General features: G+C 40.6%; 1 protein-coding gene across 5 annotated transcripts in view; it reads right to left on the reverse strand.

Annotated features, from left to right (window-relative positions):
- The window catches only part of LOC113172013 (rho GTPase-activating protein 12-like), a 40,288-nt gene that overhangs the window by 10,798 nt on the left and 16,060 nt on the right, over window positions 1–13,430 (reverse strand). The gene's annotated exons all lie outside the window — the stretch shown is intronic.

Genomic DNA, 13,430 nt, shown 5'->3' on the forward strand with positions numbered 1-13,430 from the left:
AAACAGAATCAATACATGAACTTACTAAAAGAAATCAGCTAATTATTATTTCATACAGTAATATTTTTCTGACTAACGGATTACATCACAACTCCTCCTGTTCAGTCAATACCATGTGCACAGCTGTAGAACAGCATCGCTCCAGTCAACGAGCTGCTCGTCACAAATATTTCATGTTGATATTACAAAGGAGCTCCCTGGCTGCAGAGCGACAGGCCAGGTACAGTCATAAATAATGTCAGAGCCCCGAGGCCTCGTAACACTGGCTCTGTGAGGCTTTTATTGCACAGGGATCGATGGGGGATGAAATATGCAGCAGACGATAAAACAGCTGGAGGTAAACGAATTCTAATTAAGCAAATACAGTGGCAGCAAATAAAAGAGATTTTCTCTTTTAACATCAGTAGTTAAAACCTTTCTCTCGTTCTCATTTCTGCAGCTGTCACTGAAGTTGTCCTCAACATTTTAATAAGATCCGACTTTAAGTTATACTTTATAATCTACACGGACTCATCCTGTGTCTGTGTCCGTCTTTCAGCAGGACAAAGGGACGGTGGAGAGAATTTTGAGCTGTAGCTACAACCTGAAAATAAGATGCTCATCACACATAATAAAATTTTTCTAAATAAGTACAGTAATAGTTGCTAATGTAGCACCACTGTGTAGAGAGTAAACAAAAACCAGATTAACATTAATGATCAGTAACTTTTAAGACCTATCAAAGTCATTTTAAAACCTCTATAAGCTTTTTAAGCCCTTAAATTCAGAAATAATGAATTTTTAATCTGCAGAAGCATAATTTCTTTTAAGCTCAGCAGAAAGACACCAGGATGTTTTTATGTCTATTTTACTGTCTGTTGCAGAAAGTGAGAGAACAGTGACAGAGGGCGTCGGATCAATCAGCAGATTGTGATAAAAGTTTCTAACACCTTTAAAATAGACAGACTTGGCCGACCTCAGCAGACATGCCAAAAATAAAAAACAGACTTGAGACATGAAAATGTGAACGGGTTCCTGAGTGATGTGTTAGAAGAACACATCTACAAATGTTTTCCATGTTAACTGGCTTTAGTTTGTGCAAAAGATTCACATAAATAACTAAACTGCTTTTGCACAAAATTTACAGCACACATCACTAAAACATGCAGCAACATCGCAGACAGCAACCTGTCATTTTTGCTTTCACTTCCCTTTATTATTTACTTTAAGTAAAATATTTAAAGCAATATTATTAATGAAAATGATGACTAACTCTTTCAGCCTAACAGTCAGTAACTTGTTGCTGTGCTAATACGTGTAAACTTAACTCTAATCTCAGGACAACTATCTGACACCACCTGTCTTATGGACACTCAGATGTCTGGACACCCCGCTGGTGTCGCTCCTGCAAAACACTGAAAGCTTCTTTGCACACTCCACAGTAGTGTCTTCATGCATGATGCCAGATTTTCCTTTTGTGCACAGCAATTAAAATATGTGAAATACTACCTGTGGTGGTGAGAAGTCGGTAAACACGTCATCGTCTTCTTGTAATGAGAACGATCGCAGAAAACTTCTCAAACGGACCAGCGCCATTGTGCCTGTCTAATGTTTTTGAGATTTAGATGTCGTACCCGTCACTGCACGCGGCGTTCTGTGGTCTTCCTGTGTCATGCTTAGGGAACATGTGATGTAGAGTATTGGTCTGTCAAAGGGGAAGTCCTAGTCGTCATTGAACCCTTAAAAAGCTAGTCAGGCAGTATCCCACTTAGGTGTTAACCACAAGTTATTTTTAAAGTCTGCGGTTTTGAACTGAAGGAAACTTTCTTCATCATTTCAGTTAAACGTGATGTCGTGTCCTTCAGTGAAGGCAGAACTACGAGTCTTGTTATTATGTAACTACAGGCTGCACTGTCATGTCTGCTGATTAAAGATTTTATTATTCTTTTATTATTATTATTAAAGAGTTTATTAACTCTACTACAGCAGCCGGGTACGAACAGACTAATCAATACTGAGATCTAAACCCACAGAACCTCAGTGGAACATTAGAGGGTCGACGTCTTTCTATGTGAAGCTGCTCTGTTTGATAGCAGCCTGTGAATTAAAGGGTGAAACCAAGTGGGAGGAATCTTTTGGATTGTTTGAGGTTTTGGAGACAAAAGTCCAGTTACTGCAGAAAAAAGATGAGGTGATGTTTGAGCACCTGACAGCAATGAGGCAGAGTTAGTTAACAGCCTCTTTACTGTGATGTCTTCACTGCAAAAACTCGCACAGTCGAGAACTACAGCTATCACAGGCGACCAAGAGAAAAACACGGAAACGATCCTGATGCTTCAACGACTGGACTCTGTGACTGAGATATGCTAATGTGGGTTTTTCATTTTTCACTTCTAGAACAGAAGAAGAACTCAGGGAAACTTTCCCAACAGGATGGGTGTAATAAATGCAGTAGTCTGCATCATGTTCCAGAAGTCTTATACTGTATTTATTTTCACAAACTCTCTGGCGAATGAGCCTTTTTGAGTGGATGGCTGTTTCATAGTTTATTATGTAGTTATTAAGGGATACTGTGACAGCATCACATCATGGCTCCCATTCTAATATGCACTAGAGGAAAATTCTTCTCGAACAAGCAGCGATCCTCTTTTTTTAGCTGTGAGGTGATAAACATCCAGCTGGTTTACTTTATTAAACACTCACAGCTGAGTTAAACTACAGTCACAACCTGTACTGAGCCTGAGCCCTAATTTCCTATTTCAGACCAGAACTGAAGTTAATGGGTAGCAAGTAAGAATGAATGGAGAGACACTGCCAATTCCAGATAGTCTAATCTGTCCCACCCTGTAGGCCTGCACTAAAATAATAATCAACTGGTCCAGTGTACATCAGCTAGAGATAAACCACATCAAAGCCACAGAGGAAGTAGAAGAATGAGACAAGACTGTGCTGCAGGCGAGGGAGCTAATATTAGACAGAAACAGCTGCAGCAGTTTGGGCAGGTTAGTAGTATTTATACCAGGACACTGTGTTCATTTTATGCAAAGCTGATGTTTTATTCTCATTAATCTGAGGACACTTATAAATATAACTGGGCTGGTGACGTCTGCAGGGTCCTTTCAGTGTTTGTTTCAGTTGTGGTTTCAGCGGTTCTTTCAGTTTTGTTGACTCACTTCTCGTCTGATTTCGTATTGCGACTACAGTGGTGTGTGACAGAGAAACGTCTGGAGGAACATGTTGTTTTCATTTAAACTACAAACAAACACCTCCGTCTTGCAGCAGCACGTCTATTTTTTGATGTTCCAGAAAGGACCTCTGTTCAGATCTCTGCACTGACTTCCTGTAGCTGCTGCATCAAGTTCAGAGCCCTGACTCTTACCCACCTAACTAAGTCAACAGCACCAGCCTACCTGAACTCCCTCATCCGGGTCTACAATCCCTCCCGTCCACTGTGGGCGAACAAAGTGGTTCCCTCACTTCACCTCAAAAGATCCCAGCCTAAACGTTTCAGCTCAGTGGTTCCACGATGGTGGAACGACCTGCCCACCTCTGCATGCTTAGCTGCATCACGCTCGATTTTCAAAAACCTGCTGAGATCAGAACTCTTCACAACTTTCTCTGCACTTAAACAGCACTTCAACGTTCTTCTCCTCGGCTTAGATATTTTGCCTTGATTTTTATCAACAGAGAGATCAATTCTTAGGGGACTTCGGTAAATCAGCTCTCTGAGGGATAAAAAGAAGACACATGAAGACCTTACTCTGGGATGTGAGATGTTATAACAGGTATCTAAACTTTCAAGTGCTGCTGTTGTCGGCTACCTGACCGTTTTAAATCTTTCTTTGTTTTCTCAGCAGCAGAAACAGCAGAAAGAGAAAAAAACGAAAAGAGGCAGGTAGCAGCAACCTTTAGGTGGCAGCCTGACAACAGAGTCTGAGTTCTTGAGGGCTGGTCCAGTGTTGGAGGAGGAGGTGGGGCTCCACATGTTCTCCTCCTGTCTCCTCCCTTGTTCTGTTTGTCACAGATGAACCTGCTCTGCTGCATACCACAGGGAGCTGAGAACACGCTAACACAAAGCACTTGTAAACATACACACACACGCTCTTCAACATCAAGCTTTAGGCGAGTGTGTTGGTCTAATTCACACACGTGTGCAGGTTCACACGTTTGCTAACATGCTCACCAACACTCAGAGAAAATGTCCATTCAGTTTTTGTTTCACTGCAGTGATCTGTGTGTGGCTCTGGTCGGCTGCTGTATTGCATAATGTGAGTCGGAAATGTTTCTTATGATTTCCTGGTTTGATTACAAACTCAGGCAGAAACTCAGACTGTGTCTTTAACAAGACCTCACTCAGTGAGTCAGCAGAAAGTCACAGTAGTTAACTTTGGATGTGGATAACACAACAAAGATTCAAGCCTATTTTCCCAGTTAAAGACAGTTACAACAACTTTGGCAGCTTTACTGAGCCACTGTCAGCATGACAACAAGAATCTCTGATATTCACCTCAGGAAGGTAACTAGAGCTAGAACGATTAGATAGTAGAAATATCTCATCTGGTTAAATGGTTCCGTCCATGTTATGTTGACTCTTACTGGGTCAACATTACTCTGTTTATATTTTCCTCACAAGTAAAAACTTCAAATTCCTCCAAATATCCACTTGCACTTGTAGTAGTAATATTAGTATTGTGTATGTAAACATTTTATGTGCATACATAAACCCACAATGCAGTAATTCTATTTGTACTACTACTACTTAGATAGTATATATAGCTGTGTGCTCACATGTCTGTAACACACTTTATCTGTATCTGTACAAATGTCAAACACAGAACTTGGTCTGGGATAAAAGCTGTTTCTAATATAAAAGGTTTTAGCACTGGTGGCCGAGGGACAAATGAGCAGTGAAACCAGTCTGAAGGTGTGACAGCACCTGATCGAAACAGGAAGGAGGGATACTGCAGTAGAGCAGAGTCGTGCACTTGGAAAACAGCCAGACTCTTTTTCCTGTAAAGATTACATCGCGGAAAACACAGTTAATGTGCGAGAGGCGGTTAAACTAAAAGGTCAGTTTGTTGTCTGCTTTAAAATGTGTTAATAAAAGAGTGTAATAAAAGAGGACTGGGAGGACTGGGAGGACTGGTACACATGGAGGAAAATAAGTGTTAAGTACACAGAGTTAACCAAAAAGGCCAAAACATAAACATGCAACAACACAGCAAATCTAAACTAAAACAAAAATAAATAAAAGTCAAAGCAAACCGCACATAAACACAAACACACTGCAAGTCATTACAAACAGGCCTTGAACCAGCGGAAACACCCAAAGCGATTACATAAGTCCAACACAACTACAATTAACGGGAGAAAAAAAGCTGCCGACGCAGCGAGTGAAGGGACGTGAAGAGCCTGAGGTGAGTTGGTTTGTTCGGAGTGACCTTCTGAAGCTGAAGCCGTCCGACCCAGCATGTTACAGGACACTTCACAGGCTGCTGCAGCCATATTTAACACTATTATACTATATTACTCTTACATCTACAGGGTTAATCTGTCCATCTGAAAAATAAATCTGTATGTTTGGACATATGAAGGTTTATCAAAACATGAGTATATTATTCATCTGGAAAGTTGTCACACAGGCAGATATTTTATATTTTATTTTGGCACACAGGTAAACAGTACAAATGTGGGCGTTCATGCTAAACAAAGCATGTGAACATACCAGGTATGTGCACATGAATTTGTGTGATTGGTTAATGCAGCCTGGTGACACAGATACAAATATTTTGATTGATTCTTTCATTTCTCATGCAGGAATAAAACTAATGGTCCGTTAATAATGGAATAAACTGAGAATAGTGTCTGATTCTCAGTACAGTCGACTGGATCGCGTGACTAAATATACAAAAGTACATGAGCCGGATCACACAGACAGTGTGAAGTGATTAGTGTTGGCACTGCCCAAACAGAGCAAGGAGTGACCTCTTCCAGATGTGCGCTCTTGCAGCGTGTTTGACCATATGGGAGTCAGGAAGAGCAGCTGTCTGGATGCTGCACTGCACTCACCACAGGGGACGAGGGTTATTCCCTCATGATGCCCGAACCCACAGATGGTTCTTATTTGAACACACAAAAGTCCGGTTTTCCAACAACGCTCTTGGTTTCCAAACACTTTAATGATGGTTGGAAAACAAGCAGGACAGTGGGACGAGGGCTGGTCACCTCAGCTTTAGTCATTTCTGACCAGAGACACTTAGGGAGCTCGGTTCAGTGTGACATATTTTCCACTTACTGTGACACACTTATTCAAATAAACTCTATAATGTTTCAGAGTTGACTCAGCTTTAAATATAAGATCAGATGCTGAGGTTTCTCGAGGTTGACCCAGCCTGAGAGGATGCAGAGCAGTGAGGCAGCTGATACACTCGACCGAATGACTAATCCTCTAATTCCATCTACCTGACTGGTCGCAGCTAATGACGCTAATTCTCCACCGCAGTGGTTGGGTGCAGGGGTGGGGGAGCTGGAGGGGATTATGTAAGAGGGCAGTAGAGGGACAGGTGTGGTCAGAGCACTAACTCAAAGGGATGTGACGCAGGAAGATTCACGCTGCTCCACCACCTGGGCATGTGGAGGATTTAATGTTATCTAACGCACTGTTACCAGGCAGAAAATGGAACATTTACAGGAGCTCACAGAGGAAAAAGTTTAACAGATTTAATTCTACTGTGCAAATTAAAACTGAATCATCAACATCAGTGTGATAAGGTTTTCACATTCACAAAAGACCCAGTCATGATTAGCATATCCTCCGCTCTGTGGTTGTATCTCTTGGAAATAAATGTTTGACTACATCACCAGCGGATTTCAGACACCATCTAAATCACCACTGATAAATGTTCACATCGTGACGCCTGTTATCTTAATCCAGCTCTGTGGAGGCAGCAGAGCTGAGGAGGATGAAGATATGTAGAATAGATATAGACTTGTCCCATCTGTCCTGTCCTGCTTCTCAATTAATGCCAGTCTCCCTCTCCTACACCAATACACACTGTGTATTAAACAGACACTCAGTGTAGTTTGTGTTCATTTAAATGGCCTATTTAACTTGGTATGGTGCAGCTCAGAACACCAACTCTTTGTCAGCAGTTTTACATTGTTGAAGTTCCAAACTCTCACATTGAGGGAGAAACCGTTTTTCATGGCGTCATTTCAGCAGCTGGGAGTTAAAAGTTTAGCTCAGCAGCAGTTGGATATGTCTCAGGAAAGAGCTATTTCTATTCATATCCAACCCAGATTTGGTCCACTACAGTCCAGCTGATGCCCTGAGACTGAACTTGAGCCAAAGGGAAGACCTAAAAACCATCCATGTGAAAAAGAAATCACATTTACTTACAAGATAACTCTTAACCTGCATTACTGCCAAGTTAAGTTGCACTTTAAATTTATTACCTGTAGATTGTTAGACTCATATTTTCATCAGTTCAACCGCAGATTTAATTAGATATCCTAGAAATCTGGTTTCTTGTTGTATGAGGACCACTTTCACTTGTGTGCAGGCTTTCTGTTAAGAGTGCAGGTCATCTGTGTTGTGAGGCATTCAGGTACAGTACAGAGAGTAGGTCATCCACCTTTCAAATAATTTATAATTGGTAGTAGTGGTATATCATCCATCTGAAATGACAGACCTCCTTCCTTTTATATTTTAATAGTGAGCAGATAGAATGAGCAGTTCATCAACACGGTAGCTACAAAGGATGCTAATGATTTCCCACTGAATTGTAAATGGGAAAACGTCATAAGAGGAACGGGCAGATCAGCTCTTTCTGTTTTGTTTTGTTTTGTTTTACACCACAATCTGTTTTACACACCGCTGGACTGATGCCTACAACAACAATGTAGAACTAGTATTGTTCCCCCATGACCTGTCATGTTAACTGATTTGTCGGCAGTAGCGATCGTTAAACTCATAAAGTACTAAAAGGATTTGAAAGTAAAAAATATTTGACTTTCTGTCAGAAACCGTTTAACCTTTGTGTGATAAATGTGATGCACCAGATTCTGGATTTGTTTTCAAAGTGTGGAGGCAGATGGCTGCATATGTGACTGTAATGTGGTCCCTCTGCAGCAGGCAGACACATTCAGTTCATTTCTCATTGAGCAGCACATTAAAGAACACAACCAGGACACAGCCTGGTTTTCACTGGACTCTGCTCCAGTCCATCCAAACACTAGCTCTGGAAACAAGGAGCGTAACATTTCTGGTTCCTTCCGTTAAAAACTGAGTAGATGTACCAGAAATTTAGCAAAATGTATTATATCATATTTATTCTTGGATGGAAATACACTTGGCTTGAAGCAGTTTGTCACCACCTGTTTATCTTGATGCAACTACTTGTGATATTTGCATAACAGTAGAGGATGAAAACAAATGATTTGCATTTTCCTCAGATGAGTTTTTAGAAATTTGCACAACATTTGGATGGAAACTTGTTCACTGTCCATGGCAGGGACACGTCTACAGTGACGGTCTCAAAGTCTCAAATGTTCAGTTTCTACACTAATCTAATCTCTAATCTAATGGCTTGCATCATCAACTTGCATGTTTTAACTACTAAAGCTGAAATGAATCAACCAGCTGTTTAGTCTAAACTCTAGAAATCGTTCCCGACTGAAAAACGCTGGACGTTAGTGGCCACTAAACTGAGGAGGCAAACACATTAGTTTCCTCCCCTGCTCATCTTGTCAGATTTCATTAGAGCAGACACAGCTTCACTGTTGAGCAGCCTGACCCAGCTGGGTCCACTGAATGAGTTAAGACCAAACCCCACGGGGGAACAGGACTGACTATTATTTCTTCCAATGCAGACACACACAGGTCCTTTAAGGTCATCAGTCCAAATGTGTTGGAATGAATGGGGCTATATGAACCTGAATAAGGACACAGCACAACCATGATTCACTGAACTCAGTGTAGCTGACAGGGAGAAAAGACGGCTCAGTGTGGAGGTGGGGGGGTCAGTAATTATCTAATTGGACCTTATTCATCCACAAATAGCAGGGAGCTTTGAGAGAGGCCAGCAGCAGAAACACAGTCTGTCAAACACAGTCACAAGACCAGCATCATTTTATATTAGTTACTGTTAGTTTTAGTGAGCAAAAGCTTGAATTCATCAATGTGTTAATTAAAATTAACACTGTTTGAGACTTGTTTTCTGAATATAATGATGACTCAATCATGACTCAGTGTTTCCTTTATTAGCACTGACATCAAAAGCGTACACAGGATCAACATAGATGAAGCAAAATCCTAATTAAAATACCTCACTCCTCAGACTAAAGATCTGAGAAAAGAAAATGATACGAGGAAGTTGAACTAATACAATACTAACATATAATTAACATTTCAATGAACTGCAAATAACATTCATGAGATACCAATTAAATTTCTATTAGTAGAAGGCTTCTCAGCTATAGACCGAAGTAATAAAATAAACATCTACAACTGGACCTATGTAACCTGGCAGAACCAGCTACATTAGTTTTTATTCCTGAATTCATCAGATTTATGCAAATATTGAATATTAAACAGGAAGGACCAACTAAATTAACAGCAGGTTAGTGGCCCCACATTTATTTGGGATTCTTACTGGTGGAGCACTTTGTGCTCTATGCTAGAAGATAAGAGACATGACAATCCATCTATTTGTTTGCCGATAAAGATACAGTGCAGACTCTTATTGCCTTGGTATAAGTAGAGTTTTCTGTATTTGAAAACTTAAAAAAAAACTTTATCTGGATGTTGAGTCATGCAAACTGGACCTGTTTCTTGTTAGAAATGTTCCACTACTCATCCAAGTAGCTTATTCACACTAGAGGTGAAGTGGTTTATAGTTTCCACTAATATCTGTCCAGACTCATATAAATATAAACTGATGAGAATAAGTCCAATTGGATGTTTGTCCCAGGTATAATAAAATTCCTTCCAGGCATTTCTAAGATACAGGGTCCAAGTTGACATTTGAGGCAAACTTGAAGGAATTCCCGTAAAACGTTTCTTAGAAGTAACATTCACAAAAATGAGGTGGTCTTCTGAGGCCTCTATTCAGCGAAACATGATTCACGCTAGAAGAAGCTTTTTGTGGAAAATGTTTAAAATCCACAGTAGCTCGAACCCACACGACCAATCTTGTTGCTTTTATTGGACTCCAAGTGAAGTCCTGTCTCCTATTAGCTTTTGTTGTTGCCTTTATACCATCTATACTGTTAGTGTTTTAATCAACAAGACAACGCCGCAATTAGTTTGTTATTAGATAGAAAATCTGAGCACATTTGAAAACTAAATTATTCATAAATGCATGTTATTCCAAAGGGGTCACTAACTTTTTCTTGCTCAGTATTTAATAATCTATAGTTGGAAAACACCAGCAAATCATTACCAGCCTGCAGAAAGTAAAGAGGCCAGAGTTGTGACGCAGGGAACTTGAGCAGTAGTGTGCAACAACAAAATGACAGCAGCAATTAGAAGAGCTTGGTGTGATTAAGAATGTGCCCAAAATACTCCCTCTAAAGCCTTTTCACAAGGTCAACAGCAGTGCAGAGTACCTGGCTGTGAGTGATGGGGAAATGATTCGCAATTACAGCCAATCAAAGATACAACACGTCTCTGAGTTTGATGAAGAGGCACAACAGCCTGGTGCATTCTCCCCACAACCTGATTTAAGTGTCTGCTGAACTGAACTCCTACTACGTTGCATACCTCAGTCTCACTGCTGTTTTCTGTTGAACTGTGGGAGAGCTGAATAAATCTGCATCTCTGAGTCCATGTAGGTTAGTCTACCACAGCCTCACTGATCACTGAGACACTGCAGAGAGCTGCATCTACGTAGAAAACAGGTCAACGCCACAACATTTGCTTTTACACAGAAAACCACAACAAGTAGTTTTGTTACAATCAGTGATGCTGCAGCCGTATAATGTTCCCACACAGTTACATGTCATTCAGAGTGGTTTCACTGACAAATGAGGTGGTGTGTGTGGTCAGCCACTGTGGTCTACACAGCGGTGTATAAATCTGAGTAGATTAGGGGAAAATATCTGCTATTAAATAGCAGAACTGTCCTTTCTGTCACCTTCTTATTTTCTGTGCATTTTTGCAAGCTCATTTCATTTTGTTCACCAGAGAATCAAGTATCGACTCGTCTCTGCAAACCTCGAGGAATGTGACGAAGGAGGAAAGAAAGAAAGAAAAAACGTATCGAAACACTTAAATACTTTTCGGCTCCTCCAGCTACAGAGAACAGGCTACGTGTCCCAGTTTTCTTACAGCCACATGCCTCAACATCACACCTCTTTAAGGAAGACTAGGAGGGTAAAGGGCGGGTATGAGGAAGACCGAGGCAGGAAGAGAGATGCCTCTGGCTAAGGATGATCCTGCAGTACACTCAGCATGTTGCAAGACAGGACTTTTCGTCCTTTTAAAATCACTTTCTGTTGTAAGAAATGTGCAAAGAAAAGCTACAAGCAAAGATTCTGTTTAATTAGTTTCAAACTGCAACATAATGATTAAGGCACCAGTAGAGTGACATTTAAGTGAGTCATCAACCTAAATAATACTGATAAATCACTTTATCAAAATGTTCATGCAGCACAGTTCTCTGGTCTCCTAACTTTGAGTTCTTTAAGCTAAATATTATTCTTTGTGATTTGTTAATCGTTGATTTTAAGATCATTTGTATGGTAAAACTAGACGAACAAGTGAATAATGAGTCATTCAGAAAAACACTTATGGTTACTGAGCCGCTGGGCTGGAACAAACAATGTGAGAAGTTGAGAACTAACTACATGTGGATGCTGCTAAAGAAGTGGGTGTTTAAACAACCACCCTGGAAAAATACAAGTAATAATGTGGAGAATTCTCGTAAAGTGGTACGAAATGGAAAAAAGAGGGGAAACTGCATAGCTCAGGTGCTGTCAGCTGCTGTAGCTTGTCTTCATAATGAGTGCTGGCAGTTTTACCATGAACTGGCTTCTACTTGGTGAGTGAAGTGAGGGGGGGAGAGAGAGGAGCCTGGGATAGAAAATGCTGGCTGTGATTACTTCAATGGCCATTCAAATCTTGCAAGGTCACTCTGATAGGCACGCAGGGAGGAAGAGCGGTAGTTAGAAAACAAAACTCTGCTGCAGTGATTCACAAGCGATTCAACGGGGAGCACACTGCTGTTCTCTACATATGTTGTGTTACATGTTTCAACTTGAATGAGCTCAGATTTCACTCAGGAGCACACAGGTAAAAGTAGTAAAAGCTAAGTAGAGGAAACTCAAAACAACCACAGCCTGTGAATCAGTCTAAGTGCCAAAGATTCATTTCTCCACTAAACAGACATTAACATTGGGCAACGTCTAGCAGCTGTAGTGAAGATGACACGTTCACTTAGATGCACAAATGTTTTGTATCGGTGGACGGTCAAACCATGACATTTTCAAAAACCCTAACATGTTTATTTTGCTCCTAACTCTAACTCTTACCCAGACAAATGGTTGAGTTTGCAGAGGTAAACCAGCATTTTTGACAGTTTGACAAAACAAAAACACTGGTGCCTAAAAGCGTGCAATTTTGACTGATGCCCGCTGCTGTGGGGGCGCTATTTCGACAACTAAGTCTGTGGGTTGTTTAAAAGACAGTATGGTGGTTTAGGTTGCAGGAGACTCCTCCACAGTAAAAGACCATAATGATAATAAGTGCATGTTTTCCATGTCAAAGCACTAAGGCTGAATGAGAACACCCATAATCCTCCTGTTCTCTAGACTCTGTTGTATGGACCAGACAATAATTATTTGAACATCTCACTCTAGTGTAGATATCTGAGAATAGATTGAAATATCTAAGGTTGCTGATGAAATAAGATTTATTACTGTAGTGGATGGAGCCTATTCATCTAACATAGCATGCGGACAGGTTCATGGATAAAATATAAAGATTATTTTCAGTTCATTGCATTTTGTTCATTAGTAACCAATTAAATGTTCACTCTTTACAGGATCAGAAGATGATGATTATAACTACAACAGTTCAAAATTATGTCATCACAAAAAACCCAAAGATAATTTAAATTACGATTAAGAAAACCAAAATTTAAATTTTTACTAGGGGGGACCCTCCAGTGCCTTCTAACCGAAGTGTTATTTAGTAATTTTCTGCCTCAGCTAATCCAGTTGTGGTTAAAACTGGTCCACAGGAGCCACTGTCCTGCTTGTTTTCCAACTCTCCCTGCCCTACCCACGGCTTATTACCTGTATCAGGTGTGTTAGAAGCTGTACAGGTGCAGGGATGGTTGGAAAACAAGCAAGGCCGTGGCTCTTGAGGACCAGTTTTGGCTACCGAAGCTAGCCACCCCTAAGCTAGTAGTTTTAGCACTACTCTGAACTCTTTCTTGATGTCTGGGGTT

Source organism: Anabas testudineus, chromosome 17 (assembly GCF_900324465.2).
Source record: "Anabas testudineus chromosome 17, fAnaTes1.2, whole genome shotgun sequence".
Lineage (NCBI taxonomy): Eukaryota > Metazoa > Chordata > Actinopteri > Anabantiformes > Anabantidae > Anabas > Anabas testudineus.